Source organism: Erinaceus europaeus, chromosome 4 (assembly GCF_950295315.1).
Source record: "Erinaceus europaeus chromosome 4, mEriEur2.1, whole genome shotgun sequence".
Taxonomy (NCBI): Eukaryota; Metazoa; Chordata; class Mammalia; order Eulipotyphla; family Erinaceidae; genus Erinaceus; species Erinaceus europaeus.
The window spans coordinates 11,181,783-11,203,634 of record NC_080165.1 but is presented as its reverse complement, the minus strand read 5'-3'; the positions used below and the strand labels follow the sequence as shown (position 1 = coordinate 11,203,634).

The 21,852-nt window shown below is 45.0% G+C and overlaps 1 long non-coding RNA gene across 2 annotated transcripts in view; it reads right to left on the bottom strand.

Moving 5' to 3' along the window:
• The window catches only part of LOC132537985 (uncharacterized), a 47,742-nt gene extending 34,648 nt beyond the window's left edge, over window positions 1–13,094 (bottom strand). The window contains exons 1-2 of one of the 2 annotated variants that reach the window (XR_009549382.1): window positions 12,980–13,094; window positions 12,681–12,821 (exon numbers count right to left, since the gene is read on the bottom strand). This is a non-coding gene — a long non-coding RNA (uncharacterized LOC132537985). Of the gene's footprint in view, window positions 1–12,680; window positions 12,955–12,979 lie in introns of those variants that run through there. The other variant, XR_009549381.1, reaches the window with a different exon arrangement.
• Window positions 13,095–21,852: the final 8,758 nt, after the last annotated feature.

The window sequence follows — 21,852 nt, the reverse complement described above, 5'->3', positions numbered from 1 at the left end:
AGACAAAGAAAGAAAGAAAGAAAGAGAGAAAGAGAGAAAGAAAGAAGGAGGAAAGAAGGAATAAAGGAATGAAGGAATGAGGGAAGGAAGGAAGGAAGGAAGGAAGGAAGGAAGGAAGGAAGGATGGAAGGAAGAAATAAAGAGAGAGAAGGAAGGAGGAAGGAAGGGATCTCTATAAGGAACACACAGATCCTTTTCTTTTTATTCGTGAGACTGATACAGCAGAAGTAAAGGCTGTTCTCGTGACAGTTAGGCTTCAGCAGGAAAGGGTGCATGGCATCAGTGCTGAGCTGAGTGCTGAGTCACTAAGAAGGACCCTAACAAGTGCCATCACAGCTCAGCCACTTAGTGACAAGTTCAGCACAGCCTCCTCATGGTGTCTGGAGGCTAACTGAGAGAAATTGTGTTTGCTGGTGGCCAGGCTCAGTGAGACCCAGCCAGTCATGCTCTGAGCTGCTCCTCACACAGGTGGGGGTGTGCTGGCCTGGAAGCTGTTGATCTTAATCCCCTGCTAACCTGTGAAGCCCTGGACCAGAGACAATGGCTTGATCTCTGTATTCCCAGCACCTGGCACATTTCACTGGCAAGAGGAACAGCTACCCAGCTATCCTCATAGACAGTTGTTATCTATCTAAGCATTGTGTTTCACATGTTTGACTGTGTACTTACACACAATGCACTCAAAGCCTGGAACATGGCATAACCACTTTAATGGCATTATTTTTTTTAATTTTTTATTTACAAAAAGGAAACATTGACAAAACCATAGGATAAGAGGGGTACAACTTCACACAATTCCCACCACCAGAACTTAATATCCCATCCCTTCCCCTTGTAGCTTTCCTATTCTTTAACCCTCTGGGAGTATGGATCCAGGGTCATCGTGGGATGCAGAAGGTGGAAGGTCTGGCTTCTGTAATTGCTTCTCCCACTGAACATGGGCATTGACAGGTGGATCCATACTCCCAGTCTGCCTCTCTCTTTCCCTAGTGGTGCAGGGCTCTGAGGAAACAGAGCTCCAGGACACATTGGTGGGTCCAGGGAAGTCTGGTCAGCAATCATGTTAGCATCTGGTGGTTCACAGGAGAGTTAATATACAAAACCAAACAAATTGTTGACCAATCATAGACCTAAAGGCTTGAATAGTAAAGATGAAGAGTTGGGGGGGGGTCCTCCATTTTGTAGATAGCTACTAGGCATATTTTAGTTAAATTCCAAAGAGTCTGTGGCTATACTAGTTTAGTTTTTTTTTTCCTTTTTCTTTTTGCCCCTGAGCCTGAATTCTGATATGCCAGTGGATCCAAGTTATTGTCTGGGGAGATGATGTCATGGCTGGAAAAAGGACCAGAAAATTGGATCAGGGGAGAAAATAGCTCCCTAATATGGGAAAGGGGTATAAATATTGTTGACTGTACACCCCATCATTTTTTTTAAATATTTTATTTTATTTATTTATTCCCTTTTGTTGCTCTTGTTGTTTTATTGTTGTAGTTATTATTGTTGTTGTCGTCATTGTTGGATAGGACAGAGAGAAACGGAGAGAGGAGGGGAAGACAGAGGGGGGGAGAGAAAGATAGACACCTGCAGACCTGCTTCACTGCCTGTGAAGCGACTCCCCTGCAGGTGGGGAGCCGGGGTTCGAACCGGGATCCTTATGCCGGTCCTTGTGCTTTGCGCCACCTGCGCTTAACCTGCTGCGCTACAGCCCGACTCCCCACCCCATCATTTTATCCTCCATTTCCTTTAGAATGTCTTTAATGGATGAACATATATATATCTTTTTTTTTTTCAAGGATTCCTCTCTCTCTCTCTCTCTCCCTCTCTTAGGGGAATCAATGATTTACAGTAGACAGTAAAATACAGTAATTAGTACATGTGTAACATTCCTTAGTTTTCCAAGTAACCGTCTAACCCCTCACCTAGGCCCTCCTCTGTCATCACGTTCCAGGACCTGAACACTCCTCCCCCTACCCCAGAGACCTTTACTTTGGTGCAGTACACCCACTACAGTCCAAGTTCTGCTTTGTGTTTCTCCTTCTTTCTTATTTTTCAATAAGTTGTGGTATAGATACACAATGGAATGCTACTCAGTTATTGAAAATGGTGTCTTTACCTTCTTCACCTCATGTTGGATGGAGCTTGCAGGATAAGCCAGAAAGAATGAATATGGGATGATCTCACTCATAGACAGAAGTTGAGAAATATATTTAAATCTTTCTGCTCATCTTTTACACTGGCCAGTCACCATTAAAAAATTAATATCCAATAAAGTCATGGGCCCCTTGAAATGTACCTAAAAGAGACTTCCTAGCTTCTTCCCACCTAAAACCCCAAATTTCATCTGTTCTATTCCTACATTCGGGTTCCTGTTTATTAAACAATTTGTTCTGCTGTATATCTTACCACCTTTCAGTCTCCAAGTTGCAGATGCTACCAAGATGCCATCCTGACTTCCCTGGGTAGACGACCTCCCCAGTGTGTCCTGGAACCTCACCTCTCCACAGCCCTGCCCTACCAGGGAAAGATAGAAACAGGCTGGGGGGATGGATACACCTGTCAATGCCCATGTCCAGTGGAGAAGCAATTACAGAAGCCAGACCTCCCACCTTTGTACCCCCAAAAGAATTTTTGTCCATAGTTGTGTAGGAATAAGGATAGAGAAGTTTCCAATGGCGGGGAAGGGGCACAAACCTCTGGTGGTGGAAACTGTATGGAATTATATCCCTATTATCTTGTAATCATGTAAATTATTATTAAATCACTCATTTAAAAAATAATAAAAAGATAAAATGAAAAATGGAAGAACAGCTTCTGCAAAGAATCACAGAAATTATGTAATTGTCATTTTGAACTCAACCGTGTGTGTCATCGATCACCTGAACAGTGGAAGTAAAATAAATAAAAGAAATCAAACTGAGTTTATCTCACCTTGTGACGTGAGTGCATATACCGAGACCGGCTAATGTCAGCTCACTGATGGGCAAGAAGGGGCTGGATGAAAGGGAGAGACGGGCTCCGCCACCATTTTCTGTTCTTGTGTGTCGTGGTCGTTCTCAGCCTTGACCTTTGGTAGTTGTTAGAACTCCTTTAAGTACTTTCTGCATTTGGAGCACATCGTGGTCCTGACAGAGAAAGATGGCCTCCCCTCCTCCCCCACTGCCTCCCTGACTCATTCTCCCCTCCCCGGCTTAATCAGTGTGAACATAACGCACTGCCCTTGGACTCACTTCCATTCTGGCTGGATTCCCGCATGCTGTCAGTCCATTGGGGTTTTGTACTCTTGGGGAATTGCAAGCTCCACATTTGAGTGGGGTGGCTGCCTCTCCTTGGCTCGCAAGTAAGCGCCCCTGTGCCCTGGCGGGTGCACCCACAAAGCCCAACAGCCATAATGCAGTGAAGTGGCCTTTCCAGAGGGCGAAAAACCAGAAGCCATTCTCAGCAGGGACCCTGAGAAACTGCACAACTCGTGGCCCAGACCCAGGCTCCTGCTGGACCAAACTGCCACACCCAATCCCATCTCAGTTTCAGGCAACCGCAGGACTGCAAAGAGCTGAAAGAGGAAACCCCTCAGGGCTGGGCGGCGGCGGTGGTGGTGCACCTGGTTTAGTGCACATGTTACAGTGCTCAAGGACCTGGGTTCAAGCCCCTGATCCTCACCTGCAGGAGGGAAAGCATCACACGTGATGAAGCAGGGCTGCAGGTGTCTCTGTCTCTTTCCCTTTCTATCTCCTCCTCCCTCTCAATTTCTGACTGTCTCTATCTAATAAGTAAAGATTAAAATTAAAAATAAATAAAATTTAAGATTTTTTTTAAAAAAGGGAACCTTGCAACTTTGAGATCTTTTAAAATTTAATTTAATTTTTTTTTTTTACTACCACCAGGGTTACCGCTGGGGTTTGGTGCCCGTATGACAAGCCCATCACTCCCTGCAGCTATTTATTTTTCTCTTTCTTTTCCTTTTCCCTGATAGGACAGAAATAAATTGAAACTGGGCAGGGAGATGAGGAGAGAGAGACATACAGCCCTGATTCACTGCTCAAGAAGCTTCCCCCCACCTCCTCGAAATGGGGAACAGGGACTTGAACCTAGTGCCACCACCTGGCCCCTAGCTTTGAAATCTTAACAGCCACAAATATCAGAATACCAAGTCACAGGTTCTGAGATTATCGCCTTTGACTTCAACAGTATCAGACGCAACTCTAACATTCTAATAGATTCCATGGACTCCACCTGCCTGAGCATTCGCAGAGACGAGGGTTGGAAAGGAGAGTTTCCTGATTGAACTTAGGAGTGTGGCTGAGTGGAGAGACAGTAGGCCACAAAACTGCATTACTGGACAGATTCGTTCTACTGCCACAGTAATAGAATGTGCGTGCACTAGGGAAGAGTCAGGTAGACCATTTCTTCTACCTGGAGAGACAGAGCTGTGTGAGCAACTGGTGACATTTGAATTGACCCTTAAAGGTTTTTTTTCTCTTTCTTTCTTTAATAGGACAGAGAGAAATTGAGAGAAGAGGGAGAGATAGAGAGAGAAAGAGAGATACCTGCAGACCTGCTCCATTGCTCATGAAGTTTCCCCCAGCAAGTGGGCATGTGGGACTCAAACCTGGATTCTTGCTCATGGTGATGTGTGCAAGAATCAGCCAGGTGCATCACTACCCAGCATCCATGGCCTTTAAAGTTTTCCTAAAGTACTGGTAAAGAGGGAGTCGGGCGATAGCGCAGTGGGTGAAGTGCAAGAAACGGCGTAAGGATCCCGGTTCGGGCCCCTGGCTCCCCACCTGCAGGGGAGTCACTTCACAGGTGGTGAAGCAGGTCTGCAGGTGTCTGTATTTCTCTCCCTTTCTCTGTCTTCCCTTCCTCTCTCCATTTCTCTCTGTCCTATCCAACAATAACAACAGCAATAACTATAACAACAATAAAAAAACAACAAGGGCAACAAAAGGGAAAGTAAATAAATATTTCAAGAAATTTTAAAAATTAAAAAAAATATATTAGTAAGTGATGGGAACAGGACATTTGTCTTCACCTAGATTTCCCTCCCCTAGAGTAGAGACCAAGATAGACTAGTTTGTTTTGGGGAGAGTAAGGCCAGCAATGGCAGTCCACAGATGTACTACTAACCTGCTTGTTACCTTAAGCATATATCACTCAGCCCCATGGGACCCCTCAAAAGGTCTGGAGGATGCGTCTCTCTCTCTCTCTCTCTCTCTAGGATTCTGGAAGAGACATTGACCTCCGGTCCCTTGGTCTTTATTGGCTGGAGGGCTGCCGCAGGACTGTTCATGACCTGATTTCCAGGTTCACACATGCCCCAGATCTCTGGGAAGGTTCTCTGTCGTCCCACACATGAAGAGGAGCCCAGAGGCAGAGGAGATCCAGGCCATGCAGCTGCAGCCAGGTGTGGCCAGGCTGCAGCTGTGCCGCTGGTTGCCTGGCAACTCCTAGGGCAGAAAGGTGTGGTGCAGGAGAAGCCGGGAGATATTAACACAGGACACAGCCACTGCCAGGCATCCATGGAGCATGTGTCAGACACCCCATAAGCTCCTGAGTGCAGCCCCACCCTGGGGTCCTTTTTCCCTCCATCTGGAGCAGGGCTGAGACTCAGCTCTGCCTTCTCTGAACAAGCAGGATTGTTTATATATATATATATATATATATATATGTGTGTGTGTGTGTGTGTGTGTGTGTGTGTGTGTGTGTGTGTGTGTGTATAACCAAATAACATATATATTATTTATAAAAAGGAAATAGTGGGGGGTCGGGTGGTGGCACAGTGGGTTAAGCGCATGTGGCATAAAGCACAAGGACCGGCTTAAGGATCCCGGTTCGAGCCCCCAGCTCCCTACCTGCAGAGGAGTAGCTTCACAGGCGGTGAAGCAGGTCTGCAGGTGTCTGTCTTTCTCTCCCCCTCTATGTCTTCCCCTCCTCTCTCCATTTCTCTCTGTCCTATCCAACAATGAACAGCATCAACAATGGCAATGATAATGACCATAAGGAGGCTACAACAATGAGGGCAACAAAAGGGGGGAAAAATGGCCTCCAGGAGCGATGGATTCATGGTGCAGGCACCGAGCCCAGCAATAACCCTGGAGGAAAAAAAAAAAAAAAAAGGAAATAGTGACAAAACCATAGGATAAGAGGGGTACAACTTCACACAATTCCCACCACCAGAACTCCATATCCCATCCCCTCCCCTGAAAGCTTTCCTATTCTTTAACCCTCTGTGAGCATGGACCCAAGGTCATTGTGGCATGCGGAAGGTGGAAGGTCTGGCTTCTGTAACTGCTTCCCCATTGAACATGGACATTGACAGGTCCATGCATACTCCCAGCCTGTCTCTCTCTTTCCCTAGTGGGGCAAGGCTCTGAGGAAGTGGGGCTCCAGGACACATTGGTGGGGTTGTCTGTCCAGGGAAGTCTGGTTGGCATCATGGTAGCATCTGGAACCTGGTGGCTGAAAAGAGAGTTAGTCACTATCAGGCCACCCCATCAGCTGGGGCAGTAGTAGAGCAGTTCTGAGATTCCCAAGTAGACATGATGGGCCTAGACCTCAAGGAAATCCCTCTCTCCATTGTTATCAGTCATCTCTATCAGGAACAACACAATAGACCCCTTTGTGGGCCCCCATAGGACCTTTCCCCCAACGTGGATCAACAACAATAAAGAATGTTCCATCCTCTGAAGGGAGGCTGGACAACATACTCTATGCTACACCTGAGGAAGATGGGTCCTGATATTGGGGAAGCTTGGAACGTTCTACTCATGACCACAGAATGTGAGTTCAGATCTACAGGGATGCAGAGGTCACATAGGCTCCTAAGCTGAATATGGGCCCCAGATCACATCAAATGTATGGGGTTTACAGTCAACAATATTTATACACCTTTCCCATAGTTGGGAGCTACTCTCTTCCCTGATCCAGCTTTCTGTTCCTTTTTCCAGCCATGACATCATCTCCCCAGACACTTAGATCCACCTGCATATCAGATTTCAGGCTCAGGGGAAAAAAAAAACTAATATAGCCACAGGCCCTTTGGAATATAACTAAAATATGCCTACTAACTATTTACAAAATGGAAAAAAAAAAACCCACACACACTTCATCTGCACTATTCCAGCCTTAGGTTCATAATTAGTCAGCAATTTGTTTGGCTTTATAAGCAGGATGGTTTTTAAAGGTAGCTGTCTCCTCCTCAGCACATGGACACAAGACAAGTCAAGAGGGAGGAAGACAAGTTTCCCCAAACTAAGAAGAGTCTGCCTGCCTCTCAGAAGACTCTAGTGCATTTCAACACAGCCAGAATGGAATCATAGAATCGGCAAGCCTGCCTTCCAGTGCACCGGTCACCACTGACAATCTGCTGAGAACTGCTCATCTATTGATAATCGAGAGAAGATTTCAACAGGCAAATGTGCCAGTTCTTCTGTTGGGGCTCTCTCCAACCCACAACCATTCCTTCTCTGTCCTCTGTGCCAGGAAAGCTAATCTCTCTGGACCCAGTCACACAATTGGCCAAAGACACCATTAGGAAACCAAGAAGTGGGAGGAGAGAGAGCATTCCAACACCCATGTCCAGCAGAGAAGCAATTACAAAAGCCAGAACTCCCACCTTCTGCAACCCCAAAATAATTGTGATCCATACTCCCAGTAGGGGAGAAATGTTAGGGGAAGATGACCAGAGGGCTCTGAACTTCAACTCCATCAGGACCCAGAGACAGAAAAGGAAAAAGAGAGGGACATTTGGATGTAGTAATAGGTAGGGGTGTGTGTGTGTGTGTGTGTGTGTGTGTGTGTGTGTGTGTGTGTGAGAGAGAGAGAGAGAGAGAGAGAGAGAGGGAGAGGGACTTGCAAAGAAAGAGAAAATAAGACCTTAAAAGGGAGGGGTACAAATATGTACAAATATAGACAGATAGTTGTAGAAATAATAATTAACCCATGTCTGCAACTTTGGGAGAACTGTTGTAGCTTCCAATGGAGGGAATGGGGATTCAGAACTCTGGTGGTGGGTGTGGTGTGGAGTTATACCCCTGTTGTCTTGTATTCTTATAAAGCAATATTAAATCACTAATAAAATAGAGAGGAGAGAGAGAGAGAGAGCATTCTTCCCCCTGTCCTTCTGAAAGTCCTTCAGTGAGACTACTGGACTTTGAGTCCCATGTAACTAACTACCTCTTCATGCATACCTCTCATCAGACTTGTACAGCCCTGTGACCTGCCTGTCACAGCCTCAGAGTGGTCCAAGCTGGTCCCAAGAGACCTCCCCCCAGCCCAGGCTGCCTCCCTTAACTCTCCCTAAAATTCTTCATGAAAATTCTTTCCAGTTTAGCCGTTTTCTTTCTACCAGGACCTTAATATCAGAGTCTCAGGAAAGAAATAGAGAGAGAGAGAGAGAGAGAGAGAGAGAGAGAGAGAGAGAGTAAATCTACATAAGCAGATTAGTATTTCCGAGCATTTTCTTGGTTAATAACACTCAAGGTAATGTTGAAATGTTAAGATGTGAATATTGGATAAAAGAGAAAGCGAAATTTTATTTTAAAAAAATGAGTAACATGAAAATAAACCCAAACCTTAAAATGATTGCAATGATTAAAGAGATAGGAAAAAAAAAAAAGCACAGGGTAGCTTGATTGAAAAAGGTTATTGGTGTGTGTGTGTGTGTGTTTTCCTTCAAACCCTAAAGAATTCGCTACAGGCAAGGGAGAGTCCCTCACACCACTAAGCTGTGCTATATAAAACATTTCCCCATCCACAGGAGCCCTGGGAGCATGGAATACTGGCAGAAGAAAAGAAAGCATGACTTAGGCTGCCCATAAGAAAGCCTTCAGAGGCATCTTGGGAAAGAGGAGATAAGATCGGACCAGAAATTAAATAATCAGAGAACACAGCGATAAAGCAACGTGTTGCAATCAATTTAAAGTTCACGTCTTGCTTGATTTATGCACCCATAAAAATCAATCACGAGCTGTTAGCTGCTCCAGTGGATTTTAACTCCCATCTGTGACACTCCCCGCCCTTCAACCCCAGTCTGGGCTCTGCCTAAAGTTCCTGGCTGGAAGTCTCAGAGAACACAGAGCAGTTTGGGTCTGCCTTCAGAGACCACAGGCAAGATGGAGGGACAAGGAGATGTGGCCAGTCTGCAGTGAGGATGGGCCACGCACTCAGACTGTAAGGGCGCTTGACAGCTGAGGCATATTACTCAGACTGAGTGTTGGAAAGATTGGGATTTAGCTCAGCTCTTATGACAAACAAAAAAAAAAAATGAGGTGGGGTGCCAGGCAGTGGTGCACCCAGTTAAGCACAGACAATACTAAGTGCAAGGACCCACACAAGGATTTTGGGTTCAAGACTCAACTCCCCACCTGCAAGTGAGATGTTTCACAAGCGATGAAGCAGGTCTGTAGGTGTAATTCTTTCTCTTTCCCTCTCTAGCTCCCCTCCTCCCTCTGTCCTGTACAATTAAAAAGAAATGGAAAAAATGGCTGCCAAGAAGAGTGGATTCATCTTGCTGGCACCAAGGCCCAGGCAAAAAAGAAAAAAGGGGGGGGTCTCCGTTCTTTCTTCACACAGCTTACACTGTGCCCTGTTGTTTTCCAGATTTCCAAGGTTAAGCCCAGAACCCTTATTAAGGCCGCCTGAGTTCTTCAGAGGGCCTGGAGCCATTCCGTTAATCCAATGTGTGAGACACTTTTCTTCTAGCTGGCCATGAATGGAAGGCAGACCAATGCCCATGTGACAGTCTGCTGTGTCTCTAATCTTCTTAGCCCACTTCGCTGTTGTTCCAGTTTGCTGGTGAGAGTCTGTTACAGCAGGAGAGAAGATGGCATTCCTATCTTCACAAAGGAGGAGTTCATTTGGATGGAACACTGACTTGCTCAATAGTGTTTCCTTAAGTGCTTCCTGCAGCAGTGATCCTGTGAGGTAGCCCCAGAGGAAGAGGCAAGGTCATGGAGCTTGTAGGCTGCAGCTTGTAGGTGTGAGAGCAGTGGGGCGATCCTTCAGTCTAAGTCATTCACGGTCAGTCAGAGGCAGCAGAGCCGCTGGGCAATATGTGCTAATATCTGCGGTGACTTTGGATTGTCACAATCCAGAGGGCACTACTGCCTTCCAGTCAGCACCCCACCGTGTATGGGACTGCACCCCCACAAAGGATGACCTACCCCTAAATGACAAATATCACCAAAGTGGAGAGACCTTGTGGTTCTAACCACTGCAGTGTGTTATATCAATAGTCTAACCCTTTCTCGTTCATTTGTTTTCATGACCTTGCCTTTGGAAAGACACCTCTTTCAGATATACCCCAGAAGAATTGGAGTCAGAGCGCTGTAAACCTCCTCTCCTCCCTTCTACAAAGCTCTCTGGGATCTTAAATGTTTGGGATATACAAATTTCTTTACTGGTTTTAAAATAGTGCAGCGGGTTAAGCGCACATGACGCAAAGCGCAGACCGGCATAAGAATCCCGGTTCGAGCCCCCGGCTCCCCACCTGCAGGGGAGTTGCTTCACAGGCGGTGAAGCAGGTCTGCAGGTGTCTGTCTTTCTCTCTCCCTCTCTGTCTTCCCCCCTCTCTCCATTTCTCTCTGTCCTATCTAACAATGACAACACTAACAACTAAAACAACAATAAAAACAATAGGGGCAACAAAAGGGAAAATAAATAAAAGAAAAAAAATTAAAAATTAAATAAATAAATAAAATAATGCTAGAAGCAGGTGGGGGTAGATAGCATAATGGTTATGCCTGAGGCTCCAACATCCCAGGTTCAATCCCCCTGCACCACCATAGATCAGAACTGAACAGTGCTCTGGAAAAAATTAATTAATTGATTGATTGATTAATGTTAGAAGTGAGTGAGAAACAACAAGGACAATAAAAACAGGGAAGAAATGGCCTCCAGGAGTGATGGATTAGTAACGTAGGCACGGAGCTCCAGCGATAACCCTGGAGGCAAAACAAAAAAGTGGGAGAGAGTAAATAGCAAAGAGACTCTCATGCTTGAGGCTCCTAAGTCCCAGGTTCAAGGCCCCTACACCACCATAAACCAGAATTGAACAGTGCTCTGGTAAAAATAATAAATTAATAAATAATGCCAGGAGCTAACCTTTATAGGACACATTTAGATATAATCTAAGCATTTTCATTTTTTTCAGGTACTCAGTCTTCACAACAGTTTCTATGAACCTATATAGCAAACGTTCCCATTTTAAGTATAAGAACACTCCACACTAAGCCCCAGCAAAAATCCTGGAGGAAAAAAAAATGTTTTTTTATATATATAATTTTTATTTTTAAAATGGAAAGACCGGGAGTCAGGCAGTAACACAGCAGGTTAAGTGCATGTGGAGCAAAGTGTCAGGACTGGCAAGGATCCCGGTTCGAGTCCCCAGCTCCTCACCTACAGGGGAGTCATTTCACAGGCGGTGAAGCAGGTCTGCAGGTGTCTGTCTTTCTCTCCCCCTCTCTGTCTTCCTCTCCTCTCTCCATTTCTCTCTGTCCTATCCAACAACAACAACATCAATAATAACTACAACAATAAAACAATAAGGGCAACAAAAGAGAATAAATAAATAAATATTTTTTAAAACCTGTTTTTAAAAAAAAGATTAGAAAAAAAATGGAAACACCAACACGATAAGAGAGGTACAATTACACACAATTTCCACCACCAGAGCCCTGTATCTAAGGTGCTGCTACGTTCACTGGGTCACTCCTTCAATAGAAGCCATGGAGAGCCAGTGCATTCTGCTCATGTGACACATACCTGCTCATGTGACACATACATGGAACCAGGATAGTGGCTACTGACCCAGTAAGTACAATTACTATGTGCTTTCAACGAGCACAACTCAGGGGTGAAACCAAGAACCATGGGGGGGCCATCTTGTCCAGTGTGGTGTCCAATTCAACACTAGTTCATCATCCAAGAGATAGATTTACGTTTGGGTCCTGGGCGCGGGGCAGCATCATGGTTCTGCAAACGACTGTCATTCCTGAGGCTCTGAGGTCCCAGGTTCCATCCCGTGCACTACCACAGGATGGAAGTGCAAAGCTACCAAAGCTGAGCAGGGCTCTAATCTCGGTATCTTTCTCCTTGTATCTCTCTCATTGAAACAAATAAAATACAGTTTTGAAAAAAGTAGATTCACTTATTTGTTGACCTTTCTCACAATCACTAAAGATGGAGCATCCATTCATGGCACACAGCTTACTCTTTCAATCCTCCATGTCCTTCGATCTTCTCTACTCCTTTTAAAAACATTTCATCTATTTATCTGTTCACTAAAGACTGAGGGAAAGTAAAAGGTAAGGGGAGAGATAGAGATGGAGAGAGAAACAAAGACTCCTGCAGCACTGTTTCACCACTTTTGAAGTTTTCCCCTGCAGGTGGGGACCAGAGGTTTGAACCCAGGTCCTCACACACTGTAACATGAGCACTCTACTGGGTGCTCCACCATCTGAGCCCTGATCTTCCCTACTCTCTTGTCTACTCACCGCTGCTCCAAAGCTTTCTTCCTCACTCCAGTGTCCCAACTCCCATGCCCCCCAGCCTTACCCTTCATGCAAAAGCTAGAGACTAAGATAATAGGATTTGGGAAGAAAGAAGGAAAGAAAGAAAGAAAGAAAGAAAGAAAGAAAGAAAGAAAGAAAGAAAGAAAGAAAGAAAGAAAGAAAGGTCATTACCTGATATCATCTCCTAAGTTCAGAGTCCAAAACCAGGTGCCCCACCAGTTAACATTTTTCAGTTCTCCAAGAGGCCACTGTCATCACCCTGCTTCATGGCCATGAGCCACCTCTGGCGTGAAAGCCAATCCCAGATGGTGTCTATCATGGATGGTGTCAAGAAGAGTTGCAGTGTTTATTGTGAGATGTAAGAGATCCTTTGTTGTTGCTTATTGACCCTTTCTGACACCTCAAAGGACCAGTGAGTATTTCATCATTCTGTTGGGTGGATACTAATGTAAAAAAAAAGAAGAAGTCACCCGTCCAGTGCTACAGAACTGGAACTGCCTTCGTGCCATCTTTCAACAAAGCTCACAGTTGATTGTGAACTTTGCTAGACTCTTTCATTCCTTACAAGTCAGTGAGCTGGACAACAAAAATACCTGACCTAGTCAGGCAGGAAACGGCCAGGCGTTCGCTCATACGCCCATCACCCACAGTATCTATTTTGACTTAGACATTTTAGCTGCCCCACCCACCATGACTACAGGAATCGCTAACATTTATTGGAAGAAAACAGCACACCAGGAGCTATGGTGAATGTTCTCCGTGTCCAGATCTTTCTGCTCCTTGGGAAGGAGAGAGGCACCTCACTTTCTGTGTGAAATGTGTTCACAGCCCACCTGAAATTGACTCAAGACTATTATTATTATTATTATTATTATTATTATTATTATTATTATTATTATTGGCAGGCTACAAGACAGCAAGATCACAGGGTATAATTTCAGACTGCACCCACCACCACCGTTTTTTTGTCCCCACCCTCCTACTTCGCAAAGAAAACCACAACAGTTCTCACAAAGTCTTAGGAATAATCTGTTTGAATTCAGAGGTTAGTGTTTTGTTTTGCAAGTCTATGTGCATCAGTTGTTTGTTTGTTTTTTACCAGAGCACTGCTCAGCTCTGGTTTATAGTGGTGTGGGGGATTGAACCTGGGACTTTGGAGTCTCAGACATGAGAGTCTCTTTGCATAACCATTATGCTACCTACTCCCAGCCCTGGATCAGTTTTCTAGATTCCTCATATGAGTGAAACTTTTCCTTGTCTTGCAACTCTTTACTTATTTTGCTAAGCACAACCACCTCCAGTTCCATCCATTTTTGTCTCAAAGGACATGAAATCATCTTTTCTGACTGCAGCAGTAGTATTCCAGGACTCCATAACTTCTGTACCCAGTCATATGCCGATGGGCATTTAGGCTGCTTTCACTCTTTGGCTATTGTGAATAATGCAGCTATGAACACAGGGGTGCATATGTCCCTTCTGATTAGTGCTTGCATTGGATCGACCTTCCCGTGGTGCATCCCGTGAGTCCCCATTCATTGGGGAAACTGACGATCCTTCCTAGCCGACTGAATCCACATGGATCCCAGTCACTTTCAAAGCCAGCAACAAGCAGCTCCTGACAGCTTTCAGCCTGACGCTGTTGACTGGCTACAGAGGAAGGGCAAACGCTAGAAGAAGAAGTGCTTGAGCCTCCACTGGATAAATGTCTAAGAGTGGCATTGCTGGGTCACAGGACAATTCCATTTCTACCTATTTAAGGACCATTCATACAGCCTTCCAGAGGAGCTGCGCCAGTCTACCTTCCCACCAGCAGGGAAACAGAGTTCCCCTTTTCCCATGACCTCACCAGCACCTGACATTTCCTGGTTTTCTTCTTCTTCTTTTTTTTAATATTTATTTATCCCCTTTTGTTGCCCTTGTTGTTTATTGTTAGTTATTATTGTTGTTGTTATTGATGTCATCATCATTGGATAGGACAGAGAGGAATGGAGAGAGGAGGGGAAGACAGAGAGGGGGAAAGAAAGACAGACACCTGCAGACCTGCTTCACCACCTGTAAAGTGACTGTCCTGCAGGTGGGGAGCCAGGGGCTCAAACCGGGATCCTTACGTAAGTCCTTGTGCTTTGCATCACCTGTGCATTACCAGCTGTGCCACTGCCAGACTCCCCCATTTCCTGGTTTTCAATTCCATTGTAAATGTTTATTTTCCCCCCAACATTCTAATGAGTTATATTTTAAACAGGCTTAAATTTGCTTTTCTTGTTAAACACTACAAAACCCATTATCATAGCTGCTATGAGTCTCCTATAATTTGTTTTTTAAATATTTTTATTTATTTATTTATATACATTTAAAAAGATGGAAGAGAGAGAGAAAGAGAGAGAAAGTCCAGAGCACTGCTCAGCTCTGGCTTACGTGGTACTGGGGACTGAACCTGGGACCTTTGGTGACCCAGGCATGAAAGTCTTAGCACATCACCATATATTGGCCCTGCCCTGCAATGTCTTTGCCTATAGGCAACTTGGCATGGAATATACAAACAAATCTCAGGCAGTGCAGGTTAACATTCACTTTGGAAATAGGGAAAGAAGGAGGAGGAGGAGCTCGTACAGTGTTAGCACTGAAGTAAAGTTGTGGACTGGGAAAGTTGCTCAGTGGCAAAGCATATATGTCAAGTCCTAGGTTCAATCCCCAGCACTCCCTAAGAAAAATTAAAAAATAAGACTAATAAATTGAAATAAAGTTCGGTGAATATTTTTTCACTTATATTCATGTTTAAAACAGCTTTATAACAACTGTTGAAGTATTTGAGGCATAAAATACCCTCTTAGAATCACACCAACCTATTGAGTCAGTTCTGCGTCCTACCCATACCTGCTCCCAAGTTCACATACCTGGGGGAAATGTCTACTAGACACTCCCAACGCCACTAAACAAAGATACAGTTCGTTTCCATACACTCAGACAAAGAACCCAGGACCTCACATAGGTAACACCACTGAGCTGAGCCACCAGCCTGGCCCAATTTTCAATCCCATATTCTGAGGTGTGTGGGGAGAGAGAGAGAGAGAGAGAGAGAGAGAGAGAGAGAGAGAGGAACCAAAGCACCACTCCTCCGTCAGTGGAGCTTCACCTGTTCCCACCCAAGGTGCTCTCCTGTGAAATTATTTTTTTTTCTTTTTTTATCTAAAGTTCCTCCTGCGTTTTTAGGAGTCCATGTACTTGGCTCACACATGGAAGGTATGTGCTCTGTTGCTGAGCCAGCTTTTCTGCCCCTGTACAAACTATTAATAAGAGTTTATTCTGTCTTCACCTAGAAGCCTCAGCAGCTGGGTATTTCTGCACATAGTTTTTCTTAATATTAGTCAGATGATGCATTTCTACTTTTGTCCTTCTCCAGATACTCTGACATCCATTATTTCATTGTCTCCCCACCTCCATAAAAATAAGCATGCTCAGCTCTCTTATGGCTTATGGTGGCAGTGCTGGGAATTGAACCTGGCACCCCAGTATCTCAAGTATGAAGGCTTGAGAGTCTGTTTGCATAACCATTATGCTATCTCTCCCACCCTAAAGTATTTTTTTATTGTTTGTTGAGAGAGAGAGCGAGAGAGAGAGAGAACGAGAGAGTGAGTGAGAGAGAGAGACCACAGCACCAAAGCTTCCTTCAGTGCAGTGAGGGGAAGCTGGGCTATGCACTGGCGGAGCACCAGATCCACCTGAGCTATTTCACCAGCCTTCCAAGGAACTTTTTAAAGGAACTCGGAGAGCTCCTATTGTCTGCACAAGGACAGGACTGAGAATGGATGCTGTGTGGTACTATAACTAGCAAGCACCAGCAGGCTTCCCTGCAGAAGAACGGAGAGTAAGCATTTCGGCACCACGGCCCATGTGGCCTCTGGCACCCAGCCACCAGCACAGTGTGAACACAGCTGTAGCCAAAATACAGAGGGTCGACTGCTGCCTGCCCCCTTAGCCATACAGATGGACCCTACATGGGAGGTCACTTCATCTTCATAGAACATGAGCCAGACATCTTCTCTGGGATTTTTTTTTTTTTACAACCACTGGAAACATAAGACCACACTTTGCCTGTGGATCACCTATACAGGGAGGTTAGAAGGGAGGGAGGGAGTGGGATCAGAGTTGGCCAAGCCCAGGTCTAGAACATGGACTCTTAAAAAATGCAGGAGAACCTTTAGGTTAAAAAAAAAAAAGTGCTTCTCCTCTCCTGGGTCAGAGCCATCTGCCACCTCCCACCAGGCAGGAGTTCCTGAAGCCCAGTGAGCCCAGTCCCGGCTCTCACACCCAGCTCAGTGCACTTTCCACCAAAAGGCCCTGCTTAAAAGAAAAGCAGATAGAGGCCAATTAAAAAGATAACTGTAAAAACTGCTCTGCATTACGCCCAAGGACTGGGACACCCAGTGCTGGCTGCACAGCCTGTTGCTACTTCAGCAGACAGTTCTTGGCAGGCTTTCAGAGGACTTGAGAAATGATAACTGGAGAGGCAGAAACAAGTTCCAAGAAAGAGCAGTGACTTTTGCTCTGCTACTTCCTTGCACTACTGCAATTTAACTCCTCTGCTGCCTGTGTGGGGACACCAGCGGACTAAGGAAACCCACACTTGTCATTCTAACTTCTTGGTTTCCCTTTTTTTTTTAAGGAGCTGCTACACCAATCCAAAAACAGAAGGCAACTGTGGGGGCACAGTAGATCTTATTTTCAGGTAAATTCTAAGAAAGTCCTGGGTGCTGAACTGCCTGGACTGAAGAGCTCAGCTCTCTCCCTTCCTGCTGGGCCAGACTCCAGGTTTTCCTGGCCTCTCTTCCTGGGCTTCCCACTGTTTCAAAGGGAACAAAGCCTTGCTCAGTGGGGCTGCCCCAGAGCGGCAGTTTAGATAGTAAAGTAGTAAAGGTAACCCCACACTTTCCTGTTTCAGACACTCTGAAGGCTGGAGGAGAGGGTGTGTGTGTGTGTGTGTGTGTGTGTGTGTGTGTGTGTGTGTGTAAGGGCGTGGATTCGAGCCCCTGGCCCCCACCTGCAGGAAGAAAGCTTCACAAATGATGAAGCAGGGCTACAAGTGTCTCTCTTGTTCATTCCCTCTCTCTTTCTCTCCATCTCTATTTCCCCCATCCCTCTTAATTTCTATTTCTATCCAATGAACAATAAACTTTTAAAAATAAAAATTTAAAATAGAGCTAAATGTTTCAGAAAGAGTCAACAGAAGTGGGGAAATGAAATAGAAAGCTCTCCAAGCCCTGTGTTTCATCCCACCACAAAGAAAGACAGAAAAACATTCTGTACTATGGTCCATACTCCCAGAAGTAAAGGACAGGAGATGAAGACCCAAGGACTCTGACTCCCAGTTTCACCAGGACCCAAATCGCTTGTCATCGGGAATCTTGTTTTTTGTACCAGCAGTGAAAGGGAAATGAACCTGGAAAACGCCAGAGGAAGCCGGGTGCTGTTTCTCTTATCAGAGATAAGAGGAAAAAAAGGAAGGACACTCGGAAGTAATAATAGGAGTAGGTGTGACATAGAAAGGAAGTAAAGGCAAGAATATAGGAAATAACTGGCAAAAAATATAAATTGTCATAGATATAAAATCAATCCATGTCTGTGACCATGGGAGAACCACTACAGATTCCACTGGAGAAGCAAGAGGACACAAAACTCTGGTAGTGGGAGCATTAGGGATTATACGAGACCTGGGGCCCCATTTCACCTGCAGCACTGGCCTGGCCCCACATCCACCAATGTTTCCTTTTTATTAAAAGAAATTTAAAAAAAAATAAGAAGAAGAAAACCAGCCCAAGAATCTCTGGTTTAGAATAAAATATGCTAGACCTATTTATTCAAATTCACTGATGTTTTAGTTACTACAATTGAGTATCTAGTTAGTATCAGGATTTGTACTGTCAATGTAAAAACCAAAAAACGCATACTGTTTTCCCTTGTGAAAATTATTCTGCTTTAGTTTACAACCTATAATAATGTTTGTTACCCCCCCCCCCAAAAATAAAACCACTATGTCCTATGGGGGCCCACAAAGGGGTCTATTGTAGGACCTTGGACCTTGCCCTCAGTATGGATCAACAACAGTAGAGAATATTCCATCCACTGAAGGGAGGCTGGGCAACATATTCTATCTTCCACCTGAAGAAGATGGGTTCTGAAATTGTGGCAGCTTGGAACATTCCTACTCATGACCAGGGAATGTGAGCTCAGATCTATAAGGATGCAGAGGTCACGTAGGCTCCTAAGCTAAATACGGGCCCAGATCACATCAAAACGATGGGGTTTACAGTCAACAATATTTATACACCTTTCCCATATTTGGGAGCTACTCTCTTCCCTGATCCAGCTTTCTGGTTATTTTACTAACTATATACAAAACAGAGAATCCCAGATCTTCATCTGCACTATTCCAGCCTTTAGGTTCATGATGAGTCAACAATTTATTTAGCTTTATATGTTAACTCTACTTTCAGCCACCAGGTTTCAGATGTGAACATGATGCCAACTGTACTTTCCTGGGCAGATGACCCCACCAATGGAGCCCCACCTCCCCAGACACCTGCCCCACTAGGAAAAGAGAGAGAGAGGCTGGGAGTATGGATCAACCTGCCAAAGCCCATGTTCAGCAGGGAAGCAATTACAGAAGCCAGACCTTCCACCTTCTGCATCCCATAATGACCCTGGGTCCATCCTCCCAGAGGGATAAAGGACAGGGAAGCTATCAGGGGAGGGGAGGGGATACAGAGCTCTGCTGGTGGGAATGGTGTAGAGTCCTACCCCCATTTTTCTATGGTTTTTGTCAATGTGTCCTTTTTATAAATAAAAATTTTTTAAAAAGAAAGAAAGAAACAGTGGGCTGGGGAGATAGCATAATGGTTATGCAAAAGCCTTTCATGCCTGAGGCACCAAAGGTTCCAGATTCAATCCCAGCACCACCATAAGCCAGAACTGAGCAGTGCTGGGGGGGGGGGGGGGGGAGAGTGAGAAAAAAAAAAAAACTAGTATCAGCAAAAACCCAAACCTAGTGCCCAAAACATCAAAACTACAAAGCCAAACTACTAGTGGCTTGATGTTGCTCAGAATGCTGGGGTTCTGTGCATTCCAGTGGGCAGAAACAGCCAGCACTGTGGGACCCCAGGAAGCCCTGCTTTAGGGAGCAGGGTGGAGCAGGATATATGTGGATGTGAACACAGACTCCTGAAATCCTAACATTCTGTAAACCAGCTAAATCACTAATACAAATGTATTTAGATTACATCAATCACTTACGTCCAGCATACTCCAGGGTTCCCACGACACTGTGACCTGTTGGCCTAGATGCCTTAGCATTATTTGATTTTTGGATGCCAGCTGAGTGACGGGGTGTTTGTGTGAGTGCATTTAGTATGTTAACACGACCCACTGTTCCATACACTCTAGCTTCTGCAGTGGTTACCAAGAAGGAGTAGAAACTAGAGCCTAGGCAGCTCTTTTCTGGCCTCAAAATAGGACTCACTGTCAAACAGAAATACTGGTGTGTGTGTGTGTGTGTGTGTGTGTGTGTGTGTGTGTGTGTGTGAGATAGGACTTGCTGGGTTTGTTTGATAGGCAGGTCGGAATGCTTGGGGACCCGGTTATTAACAGACCTCCAAGCTTAATGCAAATGCCACACACCTGTTCCCCATGAATGGCCCTTTGTTGAGCTGCTGGGATGTTGCCTTGCTCTCTGCACTTCTAGAAGGGATACTTTTTCCTGGGCCATGACTCACTTATATGGGCTCTCCCCTCCCCAACATCCGTTCTAGAACGAGTAGTGTGTGGGGGTGGGGGGTGGGGAGAAGGTGGTTCTGAAGACCTATCGGACGACCATGTAGACGAGTGTCCTCTGTGAAGGCAAGTGCCTGTCCACTCCCATGGACCTGCTTGTTTTCTGGTAGCTTCCAGTTGGAGCCGCTGGCCCCTCCTTCCTCTATGGGAGACCAGCTTCTTTCTCATCTACCCGTGGGAGGTCATAGGGACAAGCCTCACAACCACCTCATGGTCACAGCTCCCTCTCTTCCTTCACTTCTGCACCTCACTTCCTGTGGAAGTCAGCACTGCTTGTATGGAACAAAGAGATCTTAACTAATACAGGTTAGCATTCCGCCATTCGTGAAGCTCCCCCACTGCAGGTGGGGACCAGGGGCTTGAACCCAAGTCCTTGCATATGGCAATATGTGTGCTCTACCAGATATGCTACTTCTCGGGGCAATTATTCTATTCCTTTCTTTCTTTCTTTTAAAAAAGGATTGAACAATTCTTTCTGTATAGTCAGAAACAGTTTGCTAGTGACTCATTCTGACTTCTATTTTAACACCTCCATGTTACTACTATCAAGATTTTCTCCTTAAAAGGGGGGACAACTGCTTCATTGCAAATACCTTTCCGTGGAGGGGAAATCTGTGTCATGAACTGGACTTGGACCAAGACTCAGCCAGAAATTTTTCTTTCTTTTTTTTTCAATATATTTTTTCTTTATTGAAGGAATTAGTGGTCGACAGTAAGGCACAATAGTTTGTACATATGTAACATTTCTCAATTTTCCGCAGGAATATCTAACCCCCTCGAGGTCCTCCTCTGACATCATGTCCCAGGACCTGAACCCTCCCTGCCTCCAGAGTCTTTTATTTTGGTGCAGTACACTAACTCCAGTCCGAGTTCTGCTTAGTGTTTTCCCTTCTGTTCTTACTTTTCAATTTCTGTCCATAAGTGAGATTATCCCATATTCTTCCTTCTCTTTCTGATTTATCTCACTTTACATGATTCTTTCAAGCTCCATCCAAGAGGAGGTGAAGAAGGTGAATTCACCATTTTTAATAGCTGAGTAGTATTCCATTATGTATATAGACCACAACTTACTCAACCATTCATCTGTTGTTGGACATCTGGGTTACTTCCAGTTTTCAACCAATAAATTTTCATCAGAATTTTACTGGGTCAACTCCAAAGAACAGTTATACCAGGTAGGTGTACACCCACCACCAACAAAAACAGACTTTTCATTGACATCACACCCACCTGAAATACAAAAGAACATCTCCCCATGTTAACTAACAGCACTCACTGTAGATTTTCATCCTTTCCTGGTTTCAAAATAGCATCTCTTAGAGACAGGCTGGGAGTATGGATCGACCTGCCAACACCCATGTTCAGTGGAGAAGCAATTACAGAAGTTAAACCTTGCACCTTCTGCATCCCATAATGATCCTCGGTCCATACTCCCAGAGGGATAAAGAATAGGAAAGCTTTGAAGGGAGGGGGTGGGATACAGAGCTCTGGTGGTGGGAATTATGTGGAATTGTATCCC